The 12,137-nt window shown below is 51.8% G+C and overlaps 1 protein-coding gene across 1 annotated transcript in view; it reads right to left on the reverse strand.

Moving 5' to 3' along the window:
* The window catches only part of IAH1 (isoamyl acetate hydrolyzing esterase 1 (putative)), a 61,334-nt gene extending 49,879 nt beyond the window's left edge, over positions 1-11,455 (reverse strand). The window contains exon 1 of the mRNA XM_068120889.2: positions 11,308-11,455. The gene's annotated coding sequence lies outside the window, so the exon portion shown is untranslated. The remainder of the gene's footprint in view (positions 1-11,307) is intronic.
* Positions 11,456-12,137: the final 682 nt, after the last annotated feature.

Below are 12,137 nucleotides of genomic sequence, written 5' to 3' on the forward strand. Positions count from 1 at the left end.
CAAAACACACCAGATCATTCATACACACACATACACACCCATATATACAGAACACCAACCAAACCACCACCTACACTTACATCATACACCACTCAACACACAAAAACACACTCATGCAAAAATTAGTTCATGCAAGAACACACACCCTCACCCACTCACTCATATACACAAAATAAGAAGTAATAATGGTAACTAACAAAAAAAAAACACCACACACACACAACCAACCTACACCGTCCGACGTGCCTCCATAAACTTCCTCCATATCCAAAATGAGCCTTTCAAGGCAACCTTGGCCACCTTGTCACACATCCTCCTTCTTTCTGTCCCACACTCCCAGCCGAGCAAGAAATGCAGAAAAGGAATTGCCAATATACCCTCTACACCCCACCTCAAATGGCTGACACGAAACTCGCCAACCCTTCTCCCGGCACTCTGCCTCCAGCTCACTGTACTTTCCTCTCTTCCTCTCGTGCACCTCCTCCATGTTCTCTTCCCAAGGTATCGACAACTCCCCTAAGATGACCTGTCTTGTTGCACTTGACCAAATGACAATGTCAGGCCGCAACCTTGTCACACAGACCTCCTCTGGGAATACCAATTGTGGCTTTAGGTCTGCCACCACCTGCCAATCACAAGCATCTGACAGCCCTCTTGCTTTCCACCTCCTCCTCCTCCTCTTTCCACTTGACCCTCCTTGACAAACCACACCTCTCCCCCATCAGTTTCCTTCTCTCTTTTTTTCTTTCTTTTTCTTTTTCTTTCTTTCTTTTTCTCTCTCTCTCTCTCTCTCTCTCTCTCTCTCTCTCTCTCTCTCTCTCTCTCTCTCTCTCCTCTCTCTCTCTCTCTCTCTCTCTCTCTCTCTCTCTCCTCTCTCTCTCTCTCTCTCTCTCTCTCTCTCTCTCTCTCTCTCCTCTCTCTCTCTCTCTCTCTCTCTCTCTCTCTCTCTCTCTCTCTCTCTCACTCTCTCTCTCTCTCTCTCCACCACCGCCAGCACCTGATCATGTCGCCACCTGTATCTTCCTGCTGCCAATGCTACTGAGCATGCACTCAGTACATGCTGCAACCGTTCTCCACACCTCCACACAAATAACATCTCTCCTCCTGCAACAACCCCCACAATCTCAAGTTTACTGGTGACGGAAGCAATCATACGTTGCCCGCAACAGGAAATTCAACAATATTGGCTCCATCCTCCAAATCTCTTGCCACTTCAATATCCTCACCCGCACACCTTCCCACTTAGTCCAAGCACCTTGCTGTGCCTGACCGACTGCTTTCACATATCTCCCCTCCTCTTCCTTTCTTCTCAACTCCCTCTCAACCATCTTCCTCCTCTCTTTCACACATGCCTTTCCCCATCGCTCATGCTCCATCCACCCCAAGCCATGCTTCCCATGCTGTACCATCCCCATGACCTCCTCCTGTTGCAACCGCTCCTCCATCTCGTCCACCTCTGCTCTTGCATTCCACTTCCGACTTCCCTTCTTCTCTGGGAGAGCATTCTTTACCACTGCATCACTTGAATCCCGCAACATCATGAACTCTGCACCCTCACCACCTTAAACTCCTCAGTTAATGATGTGAAGGGAAACTGGAGTTTCCCACCCTGACCATGAAAGGCAATGTTCGTCAAACAGCGTGGCACTCCCAACCACCTCCTCACAAACCCGCTCACCACAACCTCCATCCTCTCTACATGCCCAATTGCAACATCATACATCATCAATGGCCACAATACTCGTGGCATCAACCCAAACTTCAAACACCATACCTTCAACTTACCTGGCAAACCACATCCATCAATCCTCTTCAAACCTCTCAAAAGCTTGTTTCTGACCTCCTCCACTCTTCCCACATCATTTAACTCCACTGTATACCATCTTCCCAAACTCTTCACAGGGGCCTCTACCAATGATGGAACCACCTCCCCTCCCAGCTCAAACCTGTGCATGTTATCCACCACTCCTCGTCTCACTATCACACTCCTCGACTTTCTTGCTTTAAATCCCATTCTTGCCCACCGCATCAACCTTTCCAGTCGTCCCAGTACCTCTACTGCTGCATCAGCGGACTGTTGGACAACTGTCAGGTCATCCATGAAAGCAAACATTGCTGGCAACCTCTGACCAGGGGCTAGCTCCACTTCTTTCCCATGTCCACTCACCGCACGTATCAACAACTCCATAACCAGCACAAACAAAATCGGGGAGATGGTACATCCCATTGGGATCCCCACTTCCAACTTCTGCCACTCTGTTACATAGGACTGTGTCACAAACCGCATCCAAAACTGATCATAATATGCCATCAAAAAATCCCTAAATCCAAAGCACCCGAAAAAAAATTTGGCACCCAAAAGAAATCCATGGCATACCTGATCAAGGCATGCGGCACTGACCCATATGCATTCTCCAAATCCAGCCATACCACCGCCACATCCTTCCTTTGCCTCCTGTAACACTTGCCAGACCATTGCCGAGTGTTCAATGCATCCTGGTGATCCTGCCTTCTGCACAGAACCATCCACAAAACCATTCCCTCTGATGAAGCCTGAGAGCCGTGCCGCAAATACACTCATCAATATCTTCCCATCTACATCGAGCAATGATATTGGTCTAAACTGCTCCAGTGTCACAGCCTCCTCCTGCTTTGGAATATAAACTCCTTCCGCCCTAGTCCATTGACTGGGCACCACTCCTTGCCTCCATACCACCTTCAGAGCCTTCCACAGATACTGCCTGATGCCTTCACAACTCTTAAACACCTTGTATGGCACTCCACTTGGTCCTGGAGCCGATGCCGCCCATGCCTTCCTCAAAACTGCCTCAATCTCAGACATCTTTGGCTCTGACAAATCAAATGGAACACCTGGCTCTGTCGGTCTCACCAATCCTTCGATGTCCTCCACCACTTCGTTTCTCCTTGTGTCTGCATACGTGACACGCAGGTGACCTTCCAACTCTTCCTTTGGTACCTTCAGTACACCAAATCGAGACGGCTCCAACAGATCCTTCATAAACTGAAAAGGCGTCTCAAATCTCCACGCATGGCTGGCGGACTTCCTCTCTAGTCGTCGTCAACGTGTGGCCCTGAATGGGTTTCTCTCATCTCCTCTCCCTGTTCAGGCTGGAGTTCCCCAAAGCAGTGTTCTGGGCCCCGTGCTTTTTCTGGTCTTCATCAATGATCTCTCTGACTCTCTTGAAAATCCTCTCTATCTCTTTGCTGATGACTCTACTCTCTGCCGCTCCATTCCTCTTCCCTCAGATCGGCAGTCTGCAGCCTCCTCACTCTCTGAAGACTTGGACAAAATCACAGACTGGTCAAACAAGTGGAACATGTCTTTCAATCCTGACAAATCTCACACTCTTACTATGTCTCTCCGAAAAGATCGACTGGACAACCCTCCCATCTACTTTCTCAAAACAATCCTCTCCAAGAAGTTCTGTCGCTCAAGCTTTTGGGTCTCACTATCTGCCATGATCTTTCTGGGAAAACCACATTTCCAAGCTGGCCTCCAAAGCCAGTCGCCGACTGGGCATCCTCCGTCGTGCGAAGTCCTTCCTCGGCACACCTGAGCTCCTCACCACATACAAGGCTTTCATCCGCAGCTCAATGGAATACTGTTCTCCCCTATGGGCCGGTGCTCCTGCCTCACACCTAGCTCGGCTTCACGCTGTTGAAACCAAAGCTTTCAGAATTATTGGAATCTCCGCGATGAAGCTATCTCTGAGGGCCTTTCACTCACTCACCGCAGGCAGGTAGGGTGGTCTTTCTGTCTTCTACGACTCCTCTCCGGCCTTGCACCCCCAGCTCTCTCTGTGCTCTGTCCCCCAAATATTCCTACAGGTCGCACAAATCTGCCAGCAACCCTCTGATGGTTAAAACTGCCGAAATCTCAGCTCTCTGCTCACCTTCACTCTTTCATTCCTCTTTTCTCCCGCCTCTGGAACAAACTCCCTCACTCCTTCAATCCCACTCCTCCCTCCAGGTCTTTAAAACAGCTGTTCACCACCATCTCTTATCTTCCCCCATCCAAAACCTTGATCTTTTCTACCTCCCCGCTAATTCACCCCAGATCCACCTTGTTTGAAATTCCAACTTCTTTCCTGGAAGTCCTGGCAGTGTCCATATGTTTTATACCTCTCCCACCGCCCCCTTCCCATGCCCCCCCCCCCCCAAAGCCCTCGCCCTCTCTCAGATCTCTCGATGTCTCCATGTCTCTCGGTCCCCGCTCTCAAATGTTGTGTTTGTGTCCTTCCCCCTCTCTCCCCATCTTGTCTACCGCTCCCGATGTTATACGTTTTATGTGTCGGTTTGTCTTTCTGTGTGATTAATGTTCGCTCTTTCACGAGCCTCGATCTTGTATACAAAAAAAAACCAAAAAAAAAAAACCTCTTTCTCTTCCTGTGCCTCTCCTTTCTTCGCCTCCTCATCCTTTCCACTCTCTTCAACTTCACCAACCTCATCCTCACCTGCTCCGTCAACACCTCAAGCTCATTCCTCTCCCCTTCCACTGCCCTCTTCCATCTTCCATTCAAACTCAACTCCATTCTCAACTCATGGATCTCCCTCTGCCTCCTGCTCAAACATGCCTCCTTCTCACCCCTCTCTACACACTCTTTCACTCCAAACGTGACACATGCATACTCAAACACAATCTCATTCATCTTTCTCAATCTACCTTCCACCCTTCCTTTCAACCTATGAAGCGCCCCACACATCACTCCATCCATTCTCTCCCTTACTTCCCTTTCTCCCATACCTGGCCATTTCACTCTCCTCCTCACATCCTTTCCCTGCTGAAGTACAACCCCAGGCATATATATATCTGAGGAACGGGCTTATTTTAGCTGAGGCTAATGACTGTACCTGAGTTGCTGTGTTGTAATGATTTTCACCAATCATAATACAAACAATTACTTTGCACAAATGTATTTGTTGTGTTTGCGATATTACATTTTTATAGGCAATTTAGGTTGAAGATTTAGGTTGAATGTTTTTTTTTCAAGAAAGAACCCCTCTGCACATACATAGGGGAGGGGTAGGTGCAGACTGGAAGTTTGGGACGATTACACCTCACCACCATGTGATTTAAAAACACCTCACCACCACGTCATTTAAAAACACCTCACCACCACATAATTCAAAATACCTCACCACCACGTGATTCAAAACCACCACAACGTTATTAAAAACACTTCACAACCATGGAAACAAAAGTTTGAGGGAGTAGTTAAGTGACAACACAGACACTGCCCAGATGTGTAGATATATAGATAAATGACTGTACCCGAGTTGCCGTTTTGTCATGGTTTAAACCACTCATAATTCAAACAATTATTTTGGACAAATGTATTTGTAATATACGTGATATCACATTTTATAAACAATTGAAGTTGAAAAAAAAAAAATTCCCCAAATAATTCCAAAAAACAAAAAAAAACAAATTGGAATAAAATAAAAAATACCCTTAGGACATACCGACGGGAGAGATATGTGCATACCAGAAGTTTGGTACGATTTCACAAAAGTTTGAGAAAGTAGTTCAGTGACAACACAACACAAGACAGGACAGACGCTGCACAAATATATATATATATATATATATATATAGATGACTGTACCCGAGTTGCCGTTTTGTCATGGTTTAAACTCATAATTCAAACAATTATTTTGCACAAATGTATTTGTAATATACGTGATATCACATTTTCTAAACAATTGAAGTGGAAAAAAAAAATTTCCCCAAAAAATTCCCAAAAAAAAAAAAAAAAAAAAAAAATACCCTTAGGACATACCGACGGGAGAGATATGTGCATACCAGAAGTTTGGTACGATTTCACAAAAGTTTGAGAAAGTAGTTCAGTGACAACACAACACAGGACAGGACAGACGCTGCACAAATATATAATATATATATATATATATATCGATGACTGTACCCGAGTTGCCGTTTTGTCATGGTTTAAACCACTCATAATTCAAACAATTATTTTGCACAAATGTATTTGTAATATACGTGATATTGTGGCGGACACAAAAGCCCACTGGCGTGGTGACATCATTCCACGCACGAAGTGGGCTGTGGCCACGCCCGAGGGGTAGGCGTGGCCTCATGATATACACCGGGCGCCCAGCCCGGAGGAGTTCAGTGTTACAGTGTAGTCTTACAATAAAGACATTTATATGTTACCGCTTGTCCGCTTCCTCCTTGCTCACAAGCAGCGCGCGTAACGCCGCGCTTTACTGGTGACCCTCGACGTTGGATCTGCCGGAGCGATCCTTCCACACGCGACGCCATCGCCATGGCCGCCTTCGTCAAACTTCCGGAATTTTGGGAGGCTCAGGCCGAAGTCTGGTTCGTCCAGGCCGAAGCCCAATTTCAGCTTCGGCGCCTCACCAACGACGACCTGCAATACTGCCATGTCGTCGCCTCCCTCGGGCCCGGCACGGCCGCTCGAGTTGTGTCCGTCCTTCGCCACCCACCGGACGGCCACAAGTACGAGGCACTCAAGCGGCTACTCCTAGCCACGTTCGGCCTCACGGACGACGCATGGGCCGATCGCCTCCTGGATCTCCCCGAGCTCGGTGAGACGCGCCCGTCGGTCCGAATGGACCATATGCTGTCACTGTTGGGCGACGAAGCCCCCGGTTCGCTATTCCGGGCGCTTTTCCGTCGCCAACTTCCAGCGCAGGTTCGCCTCGCGTTGGCCGGGACCGGGCTAACGGAACCCCGAGCATTGGCGGCCGAGGCGGACAAGTACTTCGCCGCTTCGGACACGCGGGCGAGCGTTGGCGTGGCCGTCACGGCCTTCGACGCTGATGTTCCACAGCATCATCTTCTACAGCACGCTGATGTTCCACAGCATCATCTTCTACAGCACGCGGATGTTCCACAGCATCATCTTCTACAGCACGCTGATGTTCCACAGCATCATCTTCTACAGCACGCTGTGGTTCAGCAGCATGCTGATACGCACCTCGTGAACGCCGCCACGCCCCGCCCACCGCCGCGGCGAAAACCGCCACCGCGGGGAAACCCGTCGACTCCACCGGCCTGGCGGAGCCAGCCGCGCTCCTCCAGCTCCACCACCTGGTGCTGGTTCCACGCCAAGTTCGGCCACGAAGCTCGGCGGTGTCATCCGCCGTGCTCCTTCAACGGGTCGGGAAACGCCCGGGCCGGCGCTCAATTGTGGCGATGAGCGCCGGCCGTTCGAGCAGCCTGCTGTTCATAACGGACACCTTCTCCGGGCGCCGTTACCTGTGCGACACGGGAGCACAGGTGAGTGTCATTCCCGCCGGCACGTCAGACAAGCACGCCGCGGGTGGGGGCCCCGCGCTGCGTGCCGCGAACGGGACGCCCATCCGTACGTACGGAAAACGCTGCCTCTCTCTGCGGTTTGGAGGGCAGGTTTTCCGATGGACGTTCGTCACCGCCGACGTGCCCATGGCACTGCTTGGCGCGGACTTCCTGTGCGCTAATGGGCTCCTGGTCGACGTCAAGCGCAGACGGCTTGTCCAGGCCGAGACGTTCAGCTCGCTCGCATGTGCGTTGCCCAGCTCAACGAGCGGCTTGCCAAGCGGCTTGCCGAACGATTCGGTTCCGGCCACGTTGGTCTGTACGCTTCCGGCAGCGGACGCATTCACCCGCCTCCTCGCCGGCTTCCCGGCCCTCACGCGGCCCACCTTCTCGGCGGGGGCCGTCAAGCACGGGGTGGCCCATCACATCCCCACCGTCGGGCCACCGGTCTACGCCCGGGCACGCCGCCTCGAGCCGACGAAGCTGGCGGTGGCAAAAGCGGAGTTCGCTACCCTGGAGCGACTCGGCATCGTTCGGCGCTCAGAGAGCGCTTTGGCGTCGCCGCTGCACATCGTGCCGAAGCCCGGCGGGGGATGGCGACCGTGCGGGGACTATCGCCGTCTCAATGACGCCACGACTCCCGACCGCTACCCCGTCCCCCACATTCAGGACTTTTCCGCCCGTTTGGCGGGCAGGTCCTTCTTCTCGAAGGTGGACCTCATACGCGGCTACCATCAGGTCCCCGTCAGGCCGGAGGACGTCCCGAAGACGGCGGTCATCACGCCATTCGGACTCTTCGAGTTCCTGCGCATGCCCTTCGGTCTGAAGAATGCGGCTCAGGCGTTCCAGCGACTGATGGACAGCGTCCTGCGCGACTTGGATTTTGTCTACGTCTACCTGGACGATATCCTCGTCGCCAGCGCGTCCCGCGAAGAGCACCTACGCCACCTCCGCACGCTCTTCGAACGCCTGGGCCAGCATGGCCTGATTGTGAACCCCGCAAAGTGCCGGTTCGGCGCCGCCACAATCGATTTTCTGGGGCACCGTGTCACCAGGCACGGAGCCGTCCCCCTGCCGGCCAAGGTGGAGGCGGTGAAGGGGTTTCCGCGCCCCCGCACGATCAGAGGGCTGCAGGAGTTCCTGGGCATGGTGAACTTTTACCATCGGTTCCTGCCCCGTATCGCCCAGCTCCTGCGCCCCCTGCACGAAGCTCTCCGAGGTAAGCCGGGCAAAGGCGACGTTACCTGGACCGAGCAGATGGACACGGCGTTCACGGGCGCGAAGCTCGCTTTGGCTAACGCCACCATGCTCGCGCACCCGGCGCCCGATGCACCGATCGCCCTCACCACCGATGCCTCGGACTACGCGGTGGGCGCGGTGCACGAGCAATGGGTGCGTGGAGCTTGGCAACCGCTGGCGTTCTTTAGCCGGCAGCTTCGCCCGCCCGAACGCCGTTACAGTACCTTCGACCGCGAGTTGCTCGGACTTCACTTGGCGGTCAGGCACTTCCGTCATCTGCTCGAGGGCCGGGCGTTCACTGCCTTCGTCGACCACAAGCCGCTGATCTTCGCGATGGGCAAGGTCACCGAGCCGTGGTCGGCCCGGCAGCAGCGTCACCTCTCGGCCGTGTCCGAGTACACGACGGACATCCAGCACGTCGCGGGGAAGGACAACCCGGTTGCGGATTGCCTTTCCCGGGCCGTCGCCCACGCAGTCCACCTCGGCATCGACTATGCCCGGATGGCAGCGGACCAGGCCGCTGACCCCGACGTCCAGGCCTTGCGGACCGCCGTCACGGGCCTCCGCGTCACCGAGGTGCCGTTCGACGGCGCGGGCGCGGCCCTCTTGTGCGACGTCTCCCTCGGGCGTCCTCGCCCCATCGTGCCCGCGGGCTGGCAGCGCCAGGTGTTTGACGCCATCCACGGCCTGTCCCACCCGGGCGCGAGGGCCTCCCAAAGGCTGATCGCCGACAAGTTCGTCTGGCATGGCCTCCGGAAGGCCGTCCGCGGCTGGGCCAGGACGTGCCTCGCGTGCCAGCGCGCCAAGGTGCACCGGCACACCCAGGCCCCGTTGGCCCCGTTCACGGTGCCGGAACGCCGGTTTGACCACGTCCACGTGGACCTGGTGGGACCTCTGCCCCCCTCGCGGGGTTTCACCTACGTCCTCACCATGGTGGACCGCACCACCCGGTGGCCGGAGGCCGTGCCCTTGGCGTCGACAACGGCGGCCGATGTCGCGCAGGCTTTCATCGCCACCTGGGTCGCCCGGTTCGGCGCCCCCTCAGACATCTCATCCGACCGCGGCCCCCAGTTCACCTCGGAGCTCTGGGGGGCGGTTGCGCAGGGGCTCGGGGTCCGGCTGCACCGAACCACGGCCTACCACCCCCAGGCTAACGGCCTGTGTGAGCGATTTCACCGCTCATTGAAGGCCGCGCTCCGGGCCACCCTCCGCGACGGCGGCTGGGTCGACAGGCTCCCCTGGGTCCTGCTGGGCCTCCGGACGGCACCCAAGGAGGACCTGCGCGCATCCGCGGCGGAGTTGGTCTTCGGGCAACCGCTGCGGGTGCCGGGCGAGTTCCTCCCCGACTCCACGGCACCATGGTCCGCGGCACAGCAGCGCTCCGCTCTGCAAGAGACCGCCCAGAGGTTCGCCCCGGTGCCAACGGCATGCCACGGGCACCCACCGACGCACGTCGCCCCGGAGCTTCGCACGGCGGAGTACGTCTTCGTCCGCCACGATGCCCATCGGACACCACTGCGGCCCCCGTACGACGGGCCTTTCCGCGTGCTGGAGACCGGGGCGAAGCACTTCACCCTGGACATCGGCGGTACTCCTGACCGCGTTTCGGTAGACCGCCTCAAGCCGGCCCACCTCGATGTGGACCATCCACCGCCAGTGGCCCGACCCCCACGTCGGGGCCGCCCTCCTGCGGGCGGACCCCCGGCACCGCCCAGCCCCGCCGCCACGGCGCCCCCCGGTCCTGCACCCATCCCAGGGGCAGCCAGGGGCATCCCACCTGGTATCCCTGCACCCCGGACGCCGCCGATCGCCAGGGGGCGCTTCGGCCGGGTCATTCGTCTGCCCCGCAAACTGGCCCTCCAGGTGCGCGGGAATTCTGGGGGGGCGCGTGTGGCGGACACAAAAGCCCACTGGCGTGGTGACATCATTCCACGCACGAAGTGGGCTGTGGCCACGCCCGAGGGGTAGGCGTGGCCTCATGATATACACCGGGCGCCCAGCCCGGAGGAGTTCAGTGTTACAGTGTAGTCTTACAATAAAGACATTTATATGTTACCGCTTGTCCGCTTCCTCCTTGCTCACAAGCAGCGCGCGTAACGCCGCGCTTTAATATCACATTTTATAAGCAATTGAAGTGGAAAAAAAAATTCCCCAAAAAAATTCCAAAAATAAAAATAAAAATTTGGAAAAAAAAAAATACCCTTAGGACATACCGACGGGAGAGATATGTGCATACCAGAAGTTTGGTACGATTTCACAAAAGTTTGAGAAAGTAGTTGTGACAACACAACACAACACAACACAACACAACACAACACAACACAACACAACACAGGACAGGACAGACGCTGCACAAATATAATATATATATATACAGTATATATATATATATATATATATATATATATATATATATATATATATATACATATATATATATATATATATATATATACATATATATATATATATATATATATATACATATATATATATATATATATATATATACATATATATATATATATATATATATATATATATATATATATACATATATATATTTATACATATATATATATATATATATTTATATATATATATATATATATATATATATATATATATATATATATATATATATATATATATATATATATATATATACAAACATACACATACACATACACATGACATAATACTACGACGCAAAAACTACAATTATTATCAAAATATATAGAATATTCTGAAGTATTTATAAGTACCTCAGCAGTTTTGGCGCAAATGCTTCCTGTGCAGCTCGTGCAAGTCTTGACAGGATGAATAGGCTTAACTATTTAATGAATCTCTTCAAAGGTAAATCCCGCAAGTATGATTGAGGCGGTTCCTTCCGCTTAAAGTGTTTCGCTTTCTGTAACAACGATTATCTGATATAAAATTATATTTATTTTAATGATAATACGAGAGCAGAACTTACTATAGTGTACAATCAGTACGGCACATTTTCGTTTAAAAAACAAAACAAGGTGGAGTCGCTTGAGGAACCATCCAATGCAGATATACACCTCAAAAAGAGTAAGCCGAACAGGGCATTTGTCGAACGCTCTTTTCCATATATTTAAGGTGCTTTTATAACGGGGAACTTGAAAGAGTACTTAGTAATATTTTCAGTCTTCAAAACGTCAAAATGCCACCGTTAAATTTAACTTGTGGAAAGGAGAATGTTGAAGGAAGTGTCTGTGTTGGGAATGGAGATTGATCTTGCACGGGAATCTACACAGGGAAAGGTAAACATCACGTGCTTCCTCTATTTGGTGATTAGTCAGTCGCTGCCTCGGTAATGGCAAAGACAATTATTACACTTCCAAGTGGAAGAAAATGTGCTCCACTCGTGTTCTTTAGTTTTAAATACAGCTTTTGCATTTAATTAATATTTAAATTCTTCTGCAAAGAAATGGATATATATATATATATATAATTGTTATTGATGTGAATCATTTTATAACCACCGATAACTATAAGGCTATACTGTGTTCCGGAATAATAAAATTGTGCACTTTATCGTATACACTTTGTGCACTTTATTGTATTGTAT

Source organism: Myxine glutinosa, chromosome 6 (assembly GCF_964187855.1).
Source record: "Myxine glutinosa chromosome 6, kmMyxGlut1.1, whole genome shotgun sequence".
Taxonomy (NCBI): Eukaryota; Metazoa; Chordata; class Myxini; order Myxiniformes; family Myxinidae; genus Myxine; species Myxine glutinosa.